Below are 19,814 nucleotides of genomic sequence, written 5' to 3' on the forward strand. Positions count from 1 at the left end.
CGTAGAATTTGTTGGGTCTTTTCTATACTCATCTCCCTTTCGGCATAAATCTTCATGACTTGTGACCTCATGATTTCTGACTACCTAGGGTCCCCATATGGTACTATATCCAAACCTGCCCTTTTCTAGACAGTATTTTTTGAATCAGACTTGGATTATTTATTCATTACATCTTAATTAACTAATCCATCCAGCATCTCTTTCTCTCAATGTCCTACTTTCTATAACAGGATAAACTTAAGATTACATTATGAGAATGTGGGTTACGAAGACAAGTTGTTCAGTTTTAGTTTGATCTGACTCTACAGTCATAATGGTAATTTTAACACCACACACTTAGAAATGTCATCTCATTTGATACCCCAGAAAGCCCTATTAGGTAAATACTATGACTTTTCTCATATTTTACAGCTGAGAAAACAAGAGTTTCGTTCAACTGCCTCAAGTTACACAGCTAGTAAATGGTGGAACAAGGATTTGCAACCAAGTCTGTCTGACTCTAAGCCTCTGAAGCAGTAAAGTTTGTAGATTCACAGCAATTCGCTGACAGAAGGGTAATAGGGTATGTCACAAGGGATAGCTTCTCTAGAACCCCCAGGGAACATCTCAAGTAGTTCCAGTTTCCTTTCCTTAAGAAAACATCAATCATGAGGCTGAAACTCAAGCCTGAGCAGTTACCATGTCACCCATGCCTCCATTCTGGATTTCCCAATCAATATGGCAGCTCCAGCAACAGTGAATAGCCCTGTCTAACCCAAAGCCGTGATGGATAGTGATGGCCTTTGGAAATGGAGTGCACTGGGCCACCGAGAAATAGAATATCCATCAATTAAAACAGAGGGATTCTAGCCAAGGCAGCATTTGGAAATTAAAGTAAACCACTGAGCAGGTGGTGAGAGGTACTTGATCATTCCTATCTAATGTCTAAATTTAATCATCTCCCCAGCTGGGCCACCCGCAGCGGATACAGTATAGAAGGTCTTCTTGTTTGCAGAGGACTATGGTGCCCTGGGTTAGAGCTCTTTATCAAACCAGATGTTTGTTACCCCCACAGCCCTCAGGAGTTGCTCCTGAACATCTGTTAGCAAGGAATTCATTCTAATGGATTACTTGCCTGTTTAAATAAGCATGTAATACCTAAAATTCCAAGTACCATTCTCACGTCATCCCTTTCATGATTTAGTGGAAAATATACTGGGCTAGTAAGCAGAAAGTTTCAGTTCTGTCTCCAGCTATGCTGTAAAACTGGCTGGTAAACCTGGGCAAGGTATTTCCTGTCTCTGGGTCTCAACATCCTCTTCCCCCCGCCCCCAAAAAATGGGGGTTAGACTTCACGTCATCCAGAATCCTTAGCCAGGCTCCCAGACGTACATCCTTCCCTTACTCCAGACTCCTACTCTCTATGGATAAAACTCAAACCTGAGCCAGTATTCAAACTTCTCTATGATTCAAGCTAACTTCGCTTGCTCTGTTCCATCTCCCCACCTTTCTTAAAAACATAATGTCTGTTCATATTAAGCTGGCTGTTCCACTTCTTTGACATACATCCTATGTTTTCGTTGCTGTTGCTGTTGTTGTTTTCTGGCCACACCACGCGGCTTGTGGGATCTTAGTTCCCCGACCAGGGATTGAACTTGGGCCCAGGCAGTGAAAGCGCAGAGTCCTAACCACTGGACCGCCAGGGAATTCCCTGTCCTATGTTCATTGCCATGGCCATGCCTTAATTCAGGCTCTTTCCCCAGCCTAAAATGTCTGTGATAATCCAAAGTCTGCCCCACTCTTCAAGGCCGAGCTCATTCTAATGTTCTCAAGAAGCCTTTCCTTCAGGAGAAAGTAAAGAAAGAATATAATGGTTAGAGGACCGCAAGCGCAGAGTTCATTCGGAATCCTATACCCCATATTGCAGTTGTTCTAATTTAACTCTCTGACAGCCCAAAGTTAGCAAAAAGTAGACAAATCATAGTTGTGGACACATTCTAGTGTGTCTTGTGTGGTGATACCCTGATCTTACAAAGTTTTCCGCAAACATAACAGTATACCTTTTAAAATATGGTATGACTAACCCTGAAATCCTCTTGAATTTAATCTTTAAGAATACTAGGTTGCAGATATTAGAATACAGTATTCTCACAAGACCTCAGACATCATAAAATATCCAAGTTCAAAGGATTCCTAGAGGTCATCAAGTCAACACTACCAGCTAATGTAGGATCTCGTGGATAGATGGTCATCCTACCTCTACTTGACCTCTAGCTAAACACTTACAGAGATGAGAAACCCATTACTTTACAAGATACGCCACAAAACACCTGTGAAATTATTAAATTTATTAATTCCTTCAATATACAATTACTGAGAACCTACTATGTACCAGGTACCAGTTTAGGTATGATGGAGATACAGCAGAAAACAAGACAAACAAGATCTTTACTCTCAGGGAGCTTCCATTCAATTTGTAAGGAAATAAATAACAAGCAAGTAAATAAGTACATTAATAAGACCAAAAAAAGTTATGCAATAAATAATAACAAAAAAAGGGAGGCATAGGGGCTAGTATCAGATTCGTTGGTCAGGGAAGACCTCTCTGAGGAGGTGACATTTGAGCTAAGACCTGAATAACCAGAAGGAGAGAACTATGCAAATATTCTGGGGAAGAGTGTTACATGGAGGAAGAGGAGACAGCAAGTAACAAGGCCCTGGAGTAGAGGTGCAGCTACTGTGCACGAGGAACAGCAAGGGGCCAATGTGGCTGGACTGCAGTGAGCAAGAAGGAACTGTAGGCAATGAGGTGAGAAACAGGCAGAAGCAAATCGTGCAGGGCCTTGTAGGTCACAGTTAAGAACTTGGTATTCACTCTAAAGGCAATCGGTTGTTCCGCCTTTTAGAATAATATACACCAATGTTATCCCTCTTCCATGTGACAACTATTTAAATACCTTAATATGTTGCTTATGTCCCCACTAAGTCCTCTCTGCTATAGGCAAAAGTCACCAAATTCTTCAACCATTCCCTCCTAGATTGTTTTCAGATTCCTCACCATTCCCTTTGTCCCCTTCCAGTCATGCTCCAGTTTGCTAATGTCCTTCCTAAACTGTATAGCGACACATACTAGGTGAGAAATAAATCTTACCTGAAGTTATAAACAAACAACATACCATGATCAATGCAAAGTACAGTAGGATAATTTCTTTCCTTGTACTAACATTATGGTTCTATTATTTTAACCCAAGTAGTATTCATTTGGAAAGTAACACACTTCATTTCTCAAAGCATCAGCAACCTGTTTCATGTGTATCAAGGATGACATGGAAACTGACTTTCATTCGTATATGAACCAGCAGCCACTTCCATGGACCCTCATCAATTTTGCTTCAAAAGATGATACCATTTTATACTAAAAGAACATGGTAAACGGATTGCAAAAAAATGGTTCAAAAACTTCACCCATCAATGGATCCATACACTTTGCTATGGGGCTTTGCAGTATTTGCCCACTCTAGGTGACGTGTTCTTCCCCATCCCTTCATTTTGGGTTTGGAACTGTAACTTCCTTTCCCAACTGAATGTTAGCAAACACAAGAGGAATCTTTACTCATTTACATTTGCTCTAACAGACCCTCATCATCTTATGAACACACCAATGCAAGAGAATGTGGAAAAGAGCCAGGTCATCCAAACTGAAGCCGTCCTAAACAAGCCAGCCCCCAGGCAACTCACAGATGATTGAAGATGCATGAGTGAGACCAGACTAACTGCTCCACCAACTCACTGACTCACAAGCCATAATATACAGCTGTTGTTTAAAGCCACTAATTTGAAAGGTGGTTTGTTACACAGCAGTGACTTCCTGATACAAAGACCTTTCAGTCTGTGGTGTTCAATCATAAATCCCCTTCTCCTAACAGATGTATGCACATACATACATGTTCCAGCAGAAGAGTTCAAACTTTGGTACATTCGTTTTAGACTTTTGGTCTAAAACATCATAGATAAAATGGGATTTTGTGTCTATGTAATATAGGTCATATTCATTCAGCTACCTAAATACCACTACCTCTCTTGGACTCAACTGAATCCTCATTCTGTATAGCACAGAGCCTTGTATGGTATGTAAAATGCTAAATCAACCAAAACTAAAAACAAATGTTACATACATTAAGCCTACACCTGCTAAAAATATGCTTTTTCTCTATTTTCCTTCAGATCTATATGAAATTATGGACCAACTGCAGAGAAAAAAATGATTTCTTGGAAGAGCAGGGTTTCCCATTGTGTCTAAGGTAATAGAAAGGATATTACCTCTCTGCTAAATCTTCCTGCAGTTGACTTGCTGTGAACTGCTACAGTAAAGTAAAAGAAAATTATTATTAGGGTTCAAAAAAACAAGTTGTTTTAAATAAAGTTTACATTAATCTGCAGACATTGAACACCACAAAACTCATTTACAATTCCCAATAATTGGTCAGGGCTTATTAAATGTTTTTATATTTAGATTTACACAGTTTAATACATTTTTTTTCTTTTGGTTATTTATTTTGTCTCATTGGGAAAGAAATTTAAGACAAATTAAATTCAATCTTGTTGCCAGTGATGTGTCTGACTGCAACAATGGACTTTTTAAAAAACTACATGCTACAAGAAAACAAAATAAAATAGTTCCATCTTGAAGGTTCTTTCTGGCTATAAAAATGTGGAATGTGCCACAGAGAAATAAGGACATGTATTCTCAAACTCTGCTTGTGAAAAGTACATACATTTTATGTACTTTTTATGTGGAGAGAGGCCGTTGAGAAGGGGTTAGAAGTAGAAAAATCATTAGAGTAAAAACATAGAGGGTGGAAGGGGATACCTAGGCTCATTCTATGCTCTCCTACCTGAGAATGGTGAATCCTGGGAAAACAAACTTCAGACAAGAGGAAATAGTCAAGATGAGGACATATTTCTATTTAGAATTCTACCACGCATGACTAGCCTGGTTCCCTAAGCCATACTCTAACTCCTCTTGCAAGCTCAGTTCTGGGACCCAAGTTCTTCCTAATCAGGAAGGACTTTTATGAAACCTAGTTTAGTATTCAAGCAGCCCATCACTAAACCACCTTTACTAGTCATATTCTGATCACACAGCCCCAGTCTAGGAACTGAACTTCTTGCTAAACTTCTCTGTGCCTCAGTTTCCTCACCCAAAAATATGTGATGGTGTAAGACTTAAATGAGATAATGCACATTCATGACACATAGTAAGAATTCAATAAAAGTCACCTGCTTCTAGCTTACTCCTGTTACTAGGGTTGTGGTGGTAAACTGCCTCACTAAAAACAAAAGAAATTTAAAAGTCTTAATTTATATTGCTTGCTCATCCTCATGGTGCAAATACTCCCATCATAGCTGATGTCAAACAACTAATATGAGGCCACTGGATGAGGAGGCATCAAGAAAAGTACACACAGTTAGCTCTAGTGAGCCACTATAAGCCAGCACCACACCATTACGTGACCAAGGCTCCAACCCCACTTTGTAATCCACTTCAAGTAATTGCCCCTATTATTTTCCCCTGCATCTTAATCCTGGATCAATGTAAAACTTTGACCCTATGTTGCTCTCAAACTAAAGTCCCTTTCTTGAATCTTAGAAGTGACCCCAGAACATGTTTTCTATCAGAAGTCCCTGATCAGACAGTGTCCCTGCTCATCTGGGTCTTAGCATACCTCCTGCTTCCAAAGTTTCTGTCGTCATGTCACAATGCTTGTCAAGCTACTCTGTCCTTGAGGGGCGTGCCTATATTCATCTGCGTGGACTGCCACCATCCTCTAGTTATGGCTGTGGTTAGGGCTCTATCTGGGGCCACAGACAGGGCCTACTGAAAAAGGGGTACAGTTCATGACTAGGAATAATGAGTTCAACCATCTGTAGAAGTAAAATCTATTCCCTTGGTTTAATTAGCACTTTACTTTCACTATCTGAGTACCAAGCACAACTTCTAGGTACAAGTAGTTGAGCAGACTGCCATAAACACACCGGGAGTTTCAGGACGCTATAGACACAGCCCATTCATAAATAAGAGAGGCAACATCTATTTAACGAACAATTCACAGCATATAATCACATGCAGACCATGAACTCATATGGCTGTCAAGTATCTTACTCGGTAACTGGCAAAGCTGAAGGCATACTGAGGCAATTATCTGTGCAAGTGAGTAAGTGATCCAATTATGTATATAATTATGGCACAGCATTAATGCTGATAATGATGAGAAAGATGATCCCATAATGACTAAGCCATAAAAGAGAAAAAAGTAATTTGATTTGGAAAACATGAAACCACTGAGAGCATCAGTAGGCAACTGATAGTTCTTAGATACTCACATGAAAGGGGTCAAGAGGCAGAGGAAAGGACTCAACTAGCCCAGTGAATTTGATATTTCAATAAATAGAAAGTTTATACCTTACAGATTATATAATAACAAATATTTATAACATGTTGAAATGCATGCAGCAGAGCATCTGATTCTGATCATACAGTCTTGTTTTAACATCTTGAACTATCTTAGCATTACCATACGCTTATGAGTTTCCCCCGAACTATAACTGTGCAGAAATGCTGAGTGATTAAGAAGCTCCTGGATTTCCACCTCTCCTGAAAATATATGCATATATCCAGCCTGTTGCATCCCTTCAGACACTACACTAAAGTGATGAAGCTCACTGAAGTCTGCATAAAAAGAAGGCTCCTATAGAAACACAACAACTAAGTCTCACCCACAAAATACATCTAGCTTCTCCTATTTACACTACAACTTACTGTTTCCACATGGCCAATCTCCCTCTTCATTTACCTGGCTAGCCACCTTGGCCCTGAGAATGGATCACTCGCTTGCTGATTCTTCCACCTATTTTACTGTTTATTAAATAATCATTATTGAACATCTACTATGTGGTAGACACTAAAATGTTTGGGATTAAATACATACATACACACAAATATACATATCAGGGTCAATGTCCTCAAAGCACCAACAAATCTAATGCAAGAGACAGACAGGTAAACTGGCAATCACAAAAGAATGTGAAAAGTTTCATTTTTGTGTCATCATGGGGCAAAAAAAGGAGCCCAGAAGAGAAATACCAATTTAGACTAGGGGAGTCAGAGAAGGTTTTCTGGAGGAAATAACATCTGAGACAAAGGACCAGTAGGAGGTAGCTAAACAACAATATGGCAGTGGAGAAAGCAAAGCCCTTGCCTCCATGGATATTCAGTCTAGGGAAAAACAAACAATAAAAACAGTATGTATATAATAACGCATCAGTTAGGGACTTCCCTGGTGGTTCAGTGGTAAAGAATCCACCTTCCAATGCAGGGGATGCGGGTTTGATCCCTGGTCGGGGAACTAAGATCCCACATGCTGAGGGGCAACTAAGCCCACGTACCACAACTACTGAGACCACGCGCCTCGATGAGAGAGCCCTCGCACCGCAAACTACAGAGCCCACACGCTCTGGAGCCCGCATGCCACAACTAGAGAGAAACCCAAGCAGACCGCGTGCCATAACAAAAAGATCCCACACACCTCAACAAAGATCCCGTGTGCCGCAACTAAGACCCGATGCAGCAAAAAAAAAAAAAAAATAAGGAAACTAAATAAATAAGTATTTAAAAAAATATTTTTAAAAAAATAATGTAGTTAGTATGCGGTATGAAGAAAAATAGAGCAAGGTGTAGAGATAGCGCAATAGGGGTGCACTTCAGATAGAATGTTCAGAGAAGGTCTTGCTGAGGTACTTGCATAGACATGAATGATAGGAGGGAGCAAGACATGTGGATACCTGAGAGAGGAATATTCTGGGCCCTGAAGCAGGAGCATGTTTAAAGAGTTTCAAGGATCAACAGAAAAAGCAATGTAGCTGAAACTGAGCAAGAGAGGAAGGAAATTAAATCAGAAGGCAAGCCAAAAGCCAGGTCACATAGGACCTTATAGGCCATGGCAAGGTATTTATTGTCTGGGATTTTTCTTGAACTGCAGGTGTGCAGAATTTAATTAATCATAATTCCTGGTTCAGGTTACCCTATCATTGCTTTATGAATTATTCTTTTCATCGATTTTAGTCTCTTAATAAATATCCATGAACCAACTGCCCAGCCCCCAAACTGGAATCTAACCTGTATTTCTCCACTATCCCACCACCCCTCCCATAGCCCCTTGAAGGTAACCACTAATCTGAATTTTATGTTTATTATTCTTTTTCCTCTTTATTCATTTGATCAAGTATATGTGCATTCCTTTCAAATGTTTTGTCTTACTTGTTTTTTTTTCATTTTACAAAAACTTTGTCATATTCTATGCTGTCTTCTGGATCTTGCTTTTTTCACTCAGTATCATATCACTAAGGTTTATTCATGTTGTTGCTTTTCACTGACATATCACATTATGTGAACATTCCACAAACCATCCATTACTCATTTTCTTGTTAATGGACATTTGGGAAATTCCCCAAATTTTGCTATTACAAACAATGCTACCACAAACATTCTAGCACATGTCTCCTGGGTACATGTGTTACAATTTCTCTTGGAATATACCTAGTATTGAGGCTAGGCTGTAGGATGTGCAAGTGCTCAACTTTACAAAATAATACCACATTGTTTTCCAAAGCAGCTGTAGCAAATTATATTCCCACTAGCAATACAAAAGAGAGCTCACAAATGCATCCTCTCTAGCACTTTGCATTTGCAAGCTACCTACATTTTATCATTCAAATAGATGTAAAATGGTATCTCATTGTGGTCCTGATCTGTATTTCCCTAAGTAAAAGGGGGGTTGTTTACCTCTTCGCGTTTATTAGCCATGTTTCCTTTTCTCTGAAATCTCTAGTCCTCTTTTTTTGCTTGTTTCTCCATTCACTTCTTTTATATTTATTTTTTATTGAGGTAACGTTGGTGTATAACATTACATAAGTTTCATGTGTACAACATTATATTTCTGCTTTTGTATACCTTTCAGCGTGCTCACCACCAAAAATTTATTTTCCATCCTTATGTAACTTGTCTTTCAATTTTGCCTATAGTGTTTATTGATAATCAAAAGATCTTTAATTTATCAACCCTTTATACTACGGCTAGGGTCTATTTTCTCACTCCAAAGTGAGACAAATAATCACCCACATTTTCTTTTGAAAGTCTTAAAATTTTGCTTTTGACATTCAAGTTCTTAATCCTTCTAAAGTTGTTTTTTTTTAAATATGGTATAAGGTAGGCATCAATTTTCATTTTTCCCCATATGTACAGTTTTCCCAGATTCATTTGTTGAATAGTTCCTCTTTTTCCCTGTGATCTGCCATATCACCTCTGTTATATGTCAAAGTTCACTGCATAGCATTCGATCTGTTTCTCGAATGTTCTATTCCACTGTCAATGTGTCTGCCTATGTCCTGATTCCATACTGTCTTCCTAACTCTTGTTTGAGATTGTTCCTTCTTGCCAAACATCACCCACAATCACCTACTACTAGTGATCTTTTGTTTGGCAGGCCACAGAACCCCCTTCTTTCTATATACTTCTTTATAAAGTAAATATGTTATATACCTCATTGGCTGTATATAGCCAGGTCATGGCAAAACTCCCAATGTCAGACTCATATGGCATGTGTATGTGCACACAGGTGCATGCGCCATTAAAAGAAGGGACCATTCCCTTCCCTTCCTTGCCCCTTACTTCCTGCAGCCTGGAATGAGGGTGCATTGTCTAGAGCCAAAGCAACCATCCAGGAATATGTAGTGACCTTGAGAACGAATACTGCATACAACTGAGCAACAAGATAGAAGGATCCCGGGTCTTGAGACGGTGGAGCATCCGAATGGCTCCGTAAGACCTAGCTCCAGTGTCTTAGATGAGCGACATTATTTCTTGTAGTTGTAAGTTGCTGTCTTGTAGTTTGGATTTTCTGGTACTGGCAGCCAGACCTAATCCTAAATAAAACAATTCCCATTAACTAAAACTCATGCATCTTGCTTCAATCAGCAATACAAAATCTCTGCCTTTGAAACACTTGCCAGATAGCTCAAGCTTAAATCAATAGCTATCCAATTCCTGCCAAAAGCCAAGCTAAAGCAACTAATAGTCAAGAACTGAATAAAAGACATGCTATTCATCCATTCCTCAAGGTCTTCTACACTACCTACATTCATGTAGATCACCAGAAAGCAGTACAATGTGGCTGCAATTTTACTTTTGACAAAATGTTATAACTGAAGTATGAGTTAATAATATGGTCTCTCATCTGGGTGGGCAGAGATCAAAAGGAACAGTATATAAAACCTCATGACAAAGCAGGAGAGTTAGTTGAGTTTCCTACAGATTTTTTTCTATGTTGGCTGGATCAGGATTACCTGTGATACTGATATTTAGGGCAAACATAATTTATTTTCCAAGTCAGGACACTTTTAGGAGTGAAAGAAGATGCTATTAATCCGTCCATCAGGAAAACAGGTGGAAGCCAGGACTGTCCTGGGCAAAAAGAGATGTACGCTCATCCTGGCATGGATAGTTAGCTCTTTTGGTCAAACTTAGACAAAGTGAGTGTACATTTTTATTTTTTATTTTTTTACTAAAATACCAGTGACACTAAGCTTAGACACTACTTTAAATTCTTATATTGTCACCAAACCACTGGAAACCAAAACTACCAGGAAAAGTGATCTGGTCCGCCGGCAAAGCCCAAATTAGATAGGTTTCATTGCAACTGCTACATAAGGGAATTATTGCAAGGCTAAGAGGCTTATCATATGTATGACTGATGCAATATAAAGATTTAAATATTTATCATCTCCAACAAGCTATGTAAGTTCATTGAAATATTATTACATTCATTCAGTTGTTATTCTTGAACTCACTCAGAAGCTACTTACTAAGTGCCTGAGTGCACTGGTGGTCAATTCCATGCGGGGTAAAATGAAGGGAGGTTCCACAGCTCTGGGCAGCTACACATGTTTATGAAGTAATCATTTCTTCTTTCTTCTTCCCTTTTTTTTATCCTTCTCCTCCTCTTCTTTCTTCATTTTTGTTCCTTCTTCAGACAGCTCCAGTTTGAGCTTTTTTTTTTTTTTTTTAACGCTATCTAGCATTAATCTGGTTATGAGCACTTATCAACTCTGTCTTCGGAGAATAAAAGCAAGCTTATCAAACATGCTAGAGGGGTTATCTGACTTTGGCCTTATGCCCCAGTAGGTTGGTGTCCACCTGCATTTTCATCTTATCCTACAGTATGGCAGAAGCGCATCCACACACACTGATGTGCATCTTTCTGCTGAAGAGTTCGTCCATAACAAATATATTGATAGTTTTTTTGGATTTTATTCCCTAATATCAGCAACCCTTGATTCTATCCATACATATTTGGTAACCATATCATCTTATGTACACATACGCACTCTTCTAAGTATCCCATGTACAATGCCTTTGATTGACTCCATATTTTATAGTCTTTACATAGAGACCTATGAAACGTACTAAGATAAACTCACAATTCAAAGCACCACTAGTTTATTTAGCATCATTTAGCCAATATTGATAATGGGTGCTAACCTATTTGATAGTTTATAATTCACTGTTTGGAAACAGAGGCCTTTATAGAGCTCAGGCTCCAGGCCCACAGAAAGAGAATTTCATGGGAAATATTTTCTGATGCTTTAACTTTAAAATGCTCTCCTCTCAACCCCAGCCTGCCAAGCAGTTAATGATCATAAACAAATGCTTGAATGCACTCAAAAGATTGCTATTTAAAGCAAAATTACAGTCAATCTTCTGGTAGAGCAAAAATTTTTCTTCATAGAGGAATAATCATCTCCTAATTCATATGTTTTGAAAAAGTTTTATATCTATGGTTTCTGAAAGCTTCACTCTTCCTTCAATTCAGGTCAACAGGCATTTACTAAATGTTTAGAACAATCTTTTCTCCCTTTCTCATGTAAGTGAGCAGAGGAAATTTTCCCCCCTTGGGTCAGGTGCCCATCCCTCAAACAATCCACTGTGTCCAAGAGGTGGGATCACATTGTAGCAGCATGGTGATTTCTGTGGAAACCATGTAGATGTGGGTGGGGTAAGGAGAGGAACAGATTCTATAAAAGGGGGTGTTCTAGGCATAAAACAATAGTTGCCCACTGCAGCATAACGTACAAAATCTTATATAGCACAGTTTGTCTTCAAGAAACTTACATCATTTTCCCGTTCCAGAGATTTTTAAAAATTAAAACATCAGAGTAGAAAGAGGCAAGAATCTTGACTCTTCCATTAGGAGAATCAAGTTTTGGCTCTCCCACAATTCAGCAAGGTGACGATTTTCTCAGGGCTTCAATTTCTCATCAACCAAAACAAGGAGGTTGGACCAGATGATTTTTAAAGTCTGTCATCCTTCCTACCTAATGATATTGCACCACCATCCACCCAATGGCTCAAGCCAGAAATCTAGGAGTCACCCTGAATTCTTTCTTTTCTCACCTTCTAAATCTAACAACCCTCTTCACCAAAACCACTGCCCCCATTCTCCCTCATCTTAGCATGTAACAATTCTAATTCCTTCCAGTTACTCAGACTGTATCATCTTTGACTCCTTCCCTTCTCTCATAACCCACATGAAACTGATCCGTAAACTCTGTGGACTTTACCTTCAAAGTTTATACAGAATCTAACCACTTCACAATACCTTCACTACTGCCACCCAAATCCAAACCACCATCATCTCTAGCCTATATTACTGAAATATCCTCCTAAATGGTTTCAGTGCTCCCTCTCTTGCCCCCTTATTATCATCAACAGAGCAGCCAGAATGATTCTGTTGAGATGCAAACTGTTCCATCACTTTTGCTCAAAACCCTCCAAGGGCTTCGCATCTTATTATCTTAAAAACCAAGGTCCTTACAATGGCCCACATAAGTGTCCCCATTGCAGAGCACTCGAATCTCATTTATTAACACTCTCCCCCTCACCCACTCTAACCTAGACACACTGGCTTCTCCACCGTTCCTCAAACGGCCAAGTACCTTCCTGCCTCCTGATGCTTTATTTGCCTAGAATACTTCCCCAAGATAACCACACAGATTGCTACCTTATTTTCTTCAAGTATCTGCTCAAATATGACGTTTTTAGAGAGCTTTTCCCTAAACCACTCTCTGTAAAACAGGAACCCCCAAACCATACTAGTATTCTCTTTACGTCTTGCCCTGCTTTATTACTATCACTCTTATCACCATTGGGCATATAATTTACTTACGTGCTTACTGTCTGTATCTTCCCACTAGACTACAGACTCCATGAAGGCAGGGATTATATTTTGTTCATTTCTCTACCCCTAGTACCGACAACAATGCTTGACACAGAGGAGGCACTCAAATATTTGGTGGATGAATAAATGAACGAATCCAGTTCATCAGCAATTCCTGTCAATTCTATCTCCAAAATAGATGCCAAATTGGTTTATTTCTCACCAACCCATTGTTGCTACCTAGGTTTAAGCTCATATCATTCTCATCTGGACCAATGCAGTAGTCCTCTACCTGGGCTTCCTACCTCCACTCTCACTCACCCCCTACATTTTTCAGAGCAGTCTTCTAACAATGTATATGAGATCACATTCTCTCCTACATAAAACTCTCCAATGGCTTCCCACTGCTTTCAGGATCAAATTCAAACTCCTTCAAAGCCCTACATGATCAAATTTCTGCCAAACTTTCCAACTTCCTTTTATATCACCCTTGTCAACATTTACGGTTTTCCATTCCTAGAATGGAAATAGCTTTGCATATGCTATTTGTTCTATCAGGATATCTTTTCTTCTGACTCTTCATGTTTCAGTTTGTCACTTCCTCAAGAAATATCTTCGCTTCCTCTACCAGTAGGACTGTTTACATCATTGTCTCACAAAGAACCTTCCTTTTCTTCTTCTTAGAATGTACTAAAATTTATAACAATAATTATATGTGCCTGTTCACTTGTTTAATGCCTGTCTGCCCAGCTTCTCTAAGCGCTGTGAGGTCCTTGTTTGGACCTTATTTGTTTTGTTCACCACAAAATAGCCAATGCTTAACAAAGTATTGGGAACACACTGAATGAATAAGCATGAAATGATTCTGTCTGAGGCAATGAACTTAAGTCTGTATTATTTGTTAATGTATATAACTAAGTTTCTCATTAAGTTTCCAGTTTTGAGGTTGAGCTCCAGATAACATCTCATAAATCCAAAGGAACTACAGCTTTCTTATTCGACCCCGCTCTTTTCAGATAAAGACCCTTCTGGGAAATAAAGTGCAGTACTGAAGGTAACAAGCAGTTCAAGCTCTTAACTCCAGTCAGGGCCATTCTTGGGGTGGGAAAAAGCCTGGGAATTTTTTTTATGGGGCTTCTGTCCATATAAACAATTTGATTTAAAAATGGATCACAAAATTAATAGGCCAATGTGAACTACAGTGACTTATCAATGAAGATTTAGAATGATGGGTAGAAAAGAGGCACTTGTGTATTTGTTTCTTGTCTAATCTATGCACATGAAGATTCTTCTTAGTGTTTGGGCTCCATCTCCTCATGTACTTTATTGTCAAATATGCCATTCTTGGCTAATTTCATATTGGCCACTGTGAGAAAAACACAGTGATACAGTCATAATGCCATGGCTCTTCAAAACCCATTTGTATTGAAATGATGTAGACCTTCTTGCCTCTGCAGCTCCTTTAATGTTCATTACATCATTACTGATGATGCTGCACTATCCATGCCCCACTCCCATTGATGCTAGCTTCCAGTTACTCTCTCAGAAATTGTTATTGTGTTTCATTCATGATGACCACAAATGCAAACCTTGCCAAGAGTTTGCAGTAAAATGTGAATGATGATTTCTTCTCTGGTCATGTCAAATTTTTACCATTTGGGGTTTCATAGCATAAACATAGAACAGCATATCCTCCAGTCGTGCCTTCTTTTGAATGCTTTAGGCCACAATTATTGCACTCCTAGAATATGATTGCTATCAGTGCTGACTGAACCCCTGACTTTCATACACCCCACCAGCTGGGAGGACAGGCAAGGGGCCCACAGACAGAATGAGAGTGAGAAAAGTTGTTCTACTCATGCAAGGAATGTCTGTCCCTCATCTGGCACAGCTTAAAGTCAGCCTCAGAGAACATGACGTCACCACATCCATCAGAGCCAAGGGAGAACATCCATAGGAAGAATCTGTTGGCAGTACACAGCAATGGTCTCAAAAGCCCTGAGAGATAGGCATGACCATCCACAGAGGACTGTGTAACAGATGACACACAGCCTGTGGAAAGGGATGAGGTGGTGACTGTCTCAGGTGCCAGCAGTAATGGAGGGGGTAAAATATACCTGAAGCTACTACCCTCACTGCCCTCTGGTGATAGAGGCAGAAGGCTTATTCACGGTTGGAACGTAGCTGGTAAAGAGCCAGCACTTATGTCAATGGAACCCTAAGTTCATCCTGTGATCAAATGTTAACTGAGAGTCATCCCAAATCAACATCGCAGTACCAGTCTGGCAGCGTCATCTTGCGCAATCCTGGGAAAGAAATAATTTACCAGCCAAAGGGAACTACTGGCTTACTAGGCCACCCTCTTAGGATAGGGTACCATTCACAGGTCTGTCATTTATAGGAATGAGTCCTGGAGCTCCAGGAGGCATCTGATCGACCCCTTGCCCAGAACAGGAGGGCGGGGAGTGCCGTAACATAGAGAAACAGGGACTGAGATTTCACAGTTACCAGCCTACACTGAGGGAAGCTCACCTGGACAGCATTAGAGGTGCCTCAGAAAAGTCTGAGGAAGTGCAGGGCTCCCTGAGGTGTGGGCTGTAGCAAGGACCCACTTGCCCAGGTCTAAGGGGGGACTGTGTTACACACATACATGAAACACACGTACACACACACACACACACACACACACAAAATAGCTTAATTTTCTCTATTCCTTGACTCTCCTTATTTCCCAATGGCAATGGTATTCTTCAGGGTGGTCAATTTCTTCAGCTAGTCCTTTGCCTAGTAGCCTGAAGCAAAGCCCACACACTTCCACTGTCCCAGTTAATCAATAAATAACAGCAACTTCCTAACTTTATATACATTAAGTACTATGCCCAAGAGACGTTAGGGCTCAATTGTAGGTATGTATTATAGATCTTTTATATTGCCTTTCAGGAAATATGCCAAAGGTGCTAATGAAATGACTGGCAATCACCAGTGTCTTCTTCATTTCTAATTCCCATGCCTTCTTTTTAGCCCTCAACAGTCAGAGTAGCAAAGCTGCTCCTTTGTTCACAAAGGGCCAAGGACATGGGGATGGCCTGGTGAGAGACATCTACCAGTTTTTAAAAAAATACAAAAGCAAAGCAAAGGAACTGAAAAGCTTGGGCATCCCAATCAGATTGCTTTCTCTCCAAGATCACCTCCTTCATGGTACTTATTTTTATAAAATGTTAAGATTAGCAGAAAATCAAGCTGTCCCTTTGAGTGCATCCTCGTCTTTTGTCTAAAGCCTGTGAATTAAGACCACTATTTTTGGCAGATTTGAAAATAGGATGTGGGTATTAGAAAAGATGCCATGGGTTTGCTTCTTGAACCGTTTGAAAGGAAGTGCTGAGGAAGGAATCATTTTTAGTGTGCTCTTTTAGCGACTTGGGAAGAATTCGACTGCTTTACTGCTTGTGAACACACAGGCCCCAGGGCCCTATATTCTTAGGGTAAAATGAGCTTTGGGACCTGAAGAGCCTCCACAGAGGCCTCTTCTACTGCTTACAAGCTTCCTCTGTGATTAAGATCCATCCTGGACCTCAGCAGTTAGGTAGCACAGACCCCCCCATCTGCATATCTGATAGCCAATTTCCCCTCCGCTTAGGGGTTCCCAGACAAGTGCTAAAATTGGGTGGTTTTATTCCTTTCGGAAATGAACTGGAAGTCTGATATCCGGAATCTATTATAGCAAACACCTTAGGTCTGCTACACCATGGTCTTTTGCAAAGTGGTTTCTCTTTTAGGCAAAGGCAGTTGTGGCTTTAGAAAGTGCTTTTTTTTTTCTTCTGTATATATATTTTTAATATACCATGAGGACAGGAGAAAAGTAGAAATCTTGTTTTAATGCAAATGAGGGAAGCGTAGCAGGGTAGTGGGGGAGGGGGATGAAGTCTACACTTTCTTCTACCAGCATCTGGATGCTGTGAAAATCCTACACGGTTAAATAAAAAAGAAATTTTGTATTCCACATGAATTTCTATGCCACATGTGAGTCACAGATAATAAGAAGTAACTTAGCTTTCCTCAGGAAGGCAAATATAGCAGCGAGTTTCTTTAAAGGACTATTCAGCGATGCAAATGCTAACTGCATTTCATTAAAGGCAAGTACAATTCACTAATCTATGATTAAATTTTAATAAGGATAACCAAAGGGTGTGTGATCTGATTGAATTATAAATTTAAAAGATCAACTCTCTTCTCTCAAAACCCTTAAAATTTTGTTTTCTTAGAATGTGTCTACAAAGGTACTGAGTCACTGTTTGCGAGGTCATCCAAATAAGCCACAGACCTTCCTGCCTGTAACACAGCTTCAGGACAAGAGCAGTGGAGCGCTGGGTTGCCTGTGTATGCAAGATCAAGTCTTATTCCTTCTTCCAAACTGATGGTGACCTCATCCCCCTTGGCCGGTTTTAGAACAGGGTGGGTAGAGAGGTCAAGAGCACATCTCAATCCAGGCAATGTGGCTTCTGTCCTCACCTCTCCAGCAAAGCAGCTCTGACGAAGGTTCTCAGTGTTCTCCCAATTTCTAATCCAACTGGAATTCAGCTGCATTTGAGGTTAGTTCCCACTCCTTCACCCTTGAAACTCTTATTCCTTAGCTCTGGTAACACTCGCCACTCATTTTTTTGTCGTCATAACTTGACGGCTCTTTCTGAGTTTTGTTTTCCTTTGTTCCTCTTCCTTTGCCTACCCTTTAAATGTTGGTGCCCTCGGGATCCCATTCTCAGTCCTCTTTTCTTATAGCTTTACATGCTCTTTTTAGATAATCTCATCTAATACTATCTCCTTGACTACATTTTCATCAACCGCCACTTATTTCCATTAGTTTGCTAAATCAGTCGAGAGAGAGAGAGAGAGAGAGAGAGAGAGAGAGAGAGAGAGCGCACAATCACACAGCCATATAAACTTGACAAAACTTCCCAAAATGGACTCAGCACCCCTCAAAAAAACCCCACACCTAACGTCTTGTAATCCATATTTCAGTTAAAGGAATCACCACTCCTTCCAGCCACTCAGAATCATCTGTGATTTCATCTTTGACCTTAATTGTCTGTTCTTACCTCTATCAATCAAGAGCTAAGAGGACAGTCCTCTAAGTTTTATTGAGCTCATCCCCTCATAACCTCCTTGTTAAAGAAAAACATGATTCTGACACTTGTTCATACAGTAAGGAACACTTGATTCAAGACTATTGCAAAAGGGGTGCTGTGATAGGGGATAGGGATCAGGCTCAACTGTAAGTGCACCAAAGACAGTTGGGGATTTTGAGCTCATGAGCAGTACAAGGGGAGTCAGTGGACGGAAATGACGTAAGAGGAGACATCAAGGGCGGAGAGATTCTTGCTAAACGGACTTGACAGGATTCTGGCTGAAGGCAGGCCAGGGTGACCAGATATCAAGGGTGAGGGACTCTCTCTAAACTGGCTTAGCAGGATTCTTACTAAAACTGGACTTCACAAGGATGGACATGGAAGTCCAAGATCAGAGCCTAGTTGCGAACAGGGAGCAGAGAAGCGTAACTAAAGTTTGGTCAGGGCAGAGTCTTTGTCACTCTGCTCCCATTCTGTCCAGGCCCTTGTTATCTCTTTCCTTAATTGTTGTACTAGTCTCCTAACTACGAACCCTGCCTCTAGTTTCCAACCCGTCAGATCTTTCCTCCTCTTTCTAGCCACAATGGTCTCTCTAAAATACACATCGAATCAAGTCACTCGCCTTCTCAAGAATCCAAATTCAACAGATCTCCACTGCCTACATATGTAATTCAATCTCCTTTATATTAAAAACAACAGCTTCAACTTATTGAACACTTCCTATGTCACTGGCCTTACACTAAGCACTTGGCAAACATCATACTTTACATAAATTAATCCTCATTAGAATCCCATGAAGTTGTTACAGTAATTATTCCCATCCTATAGGTGAGGAACCCAAGACACAGAGAGATTAAATAACTTGCCCAAAGTCACACAGCAGTCACTCAGCAGTAAGTGGCAGCGCCCAAATTTGAACCTGTTCCATCTGATCCAGTACCATATGGTTATATAGCTGCTCTCCTTCACCATCTGGCCTAATCTGTCTTTCCAGCCGCATCGCTAGAATGCTTCCCGACGTACCATCAGCACTCCAGACACCCCAAACGATTCACCATTTCTCAAGGACATCATAAGTCCATCTTTCATGTTTCTCTGTCTTTATACATAATATCCTTTCTGCCTGGAATGTGTTCTTTCATCTCCTGGACTTTATGAATTTCTACTCTTCCTCCCAGATCTAGCTCAAAAGTCATGACCACCATGTAGCCCTGCCTAACCCTCCCAGCTAACTCATTCCTTCTTGGGTCGGACAATACTTCTTGTACACACAGGAGAATGGAAGGTCAATGAGCACAGAGACTGTCTTCTTTACTCATCGCTATTTCTCTGGTATCTAGTCACAGGGCTTGACACATGGTAGGCAGTCAATAAATATGTATGGGACGAATTAATTAAAAATACATTTCTCATAGCACTTATAATACTGCACTGAAATTTT

Source organism: Eubalaena glacialis, chromosome X, assembly GCF_028564815.1.
Source record: "Eubalaena glacialis isolate mEubGla1 chromosome X, mEubGla1.1.hap2.+ XY, whole genome shotgun sequence".
In the NCBI taxonomy this organism is placed as follows: Eukaryota; Metazoa; Chordata; class Mammalia; order Artiodactyla; family Balaenidae; genus Eubalaena; species Eubalaena glacialis.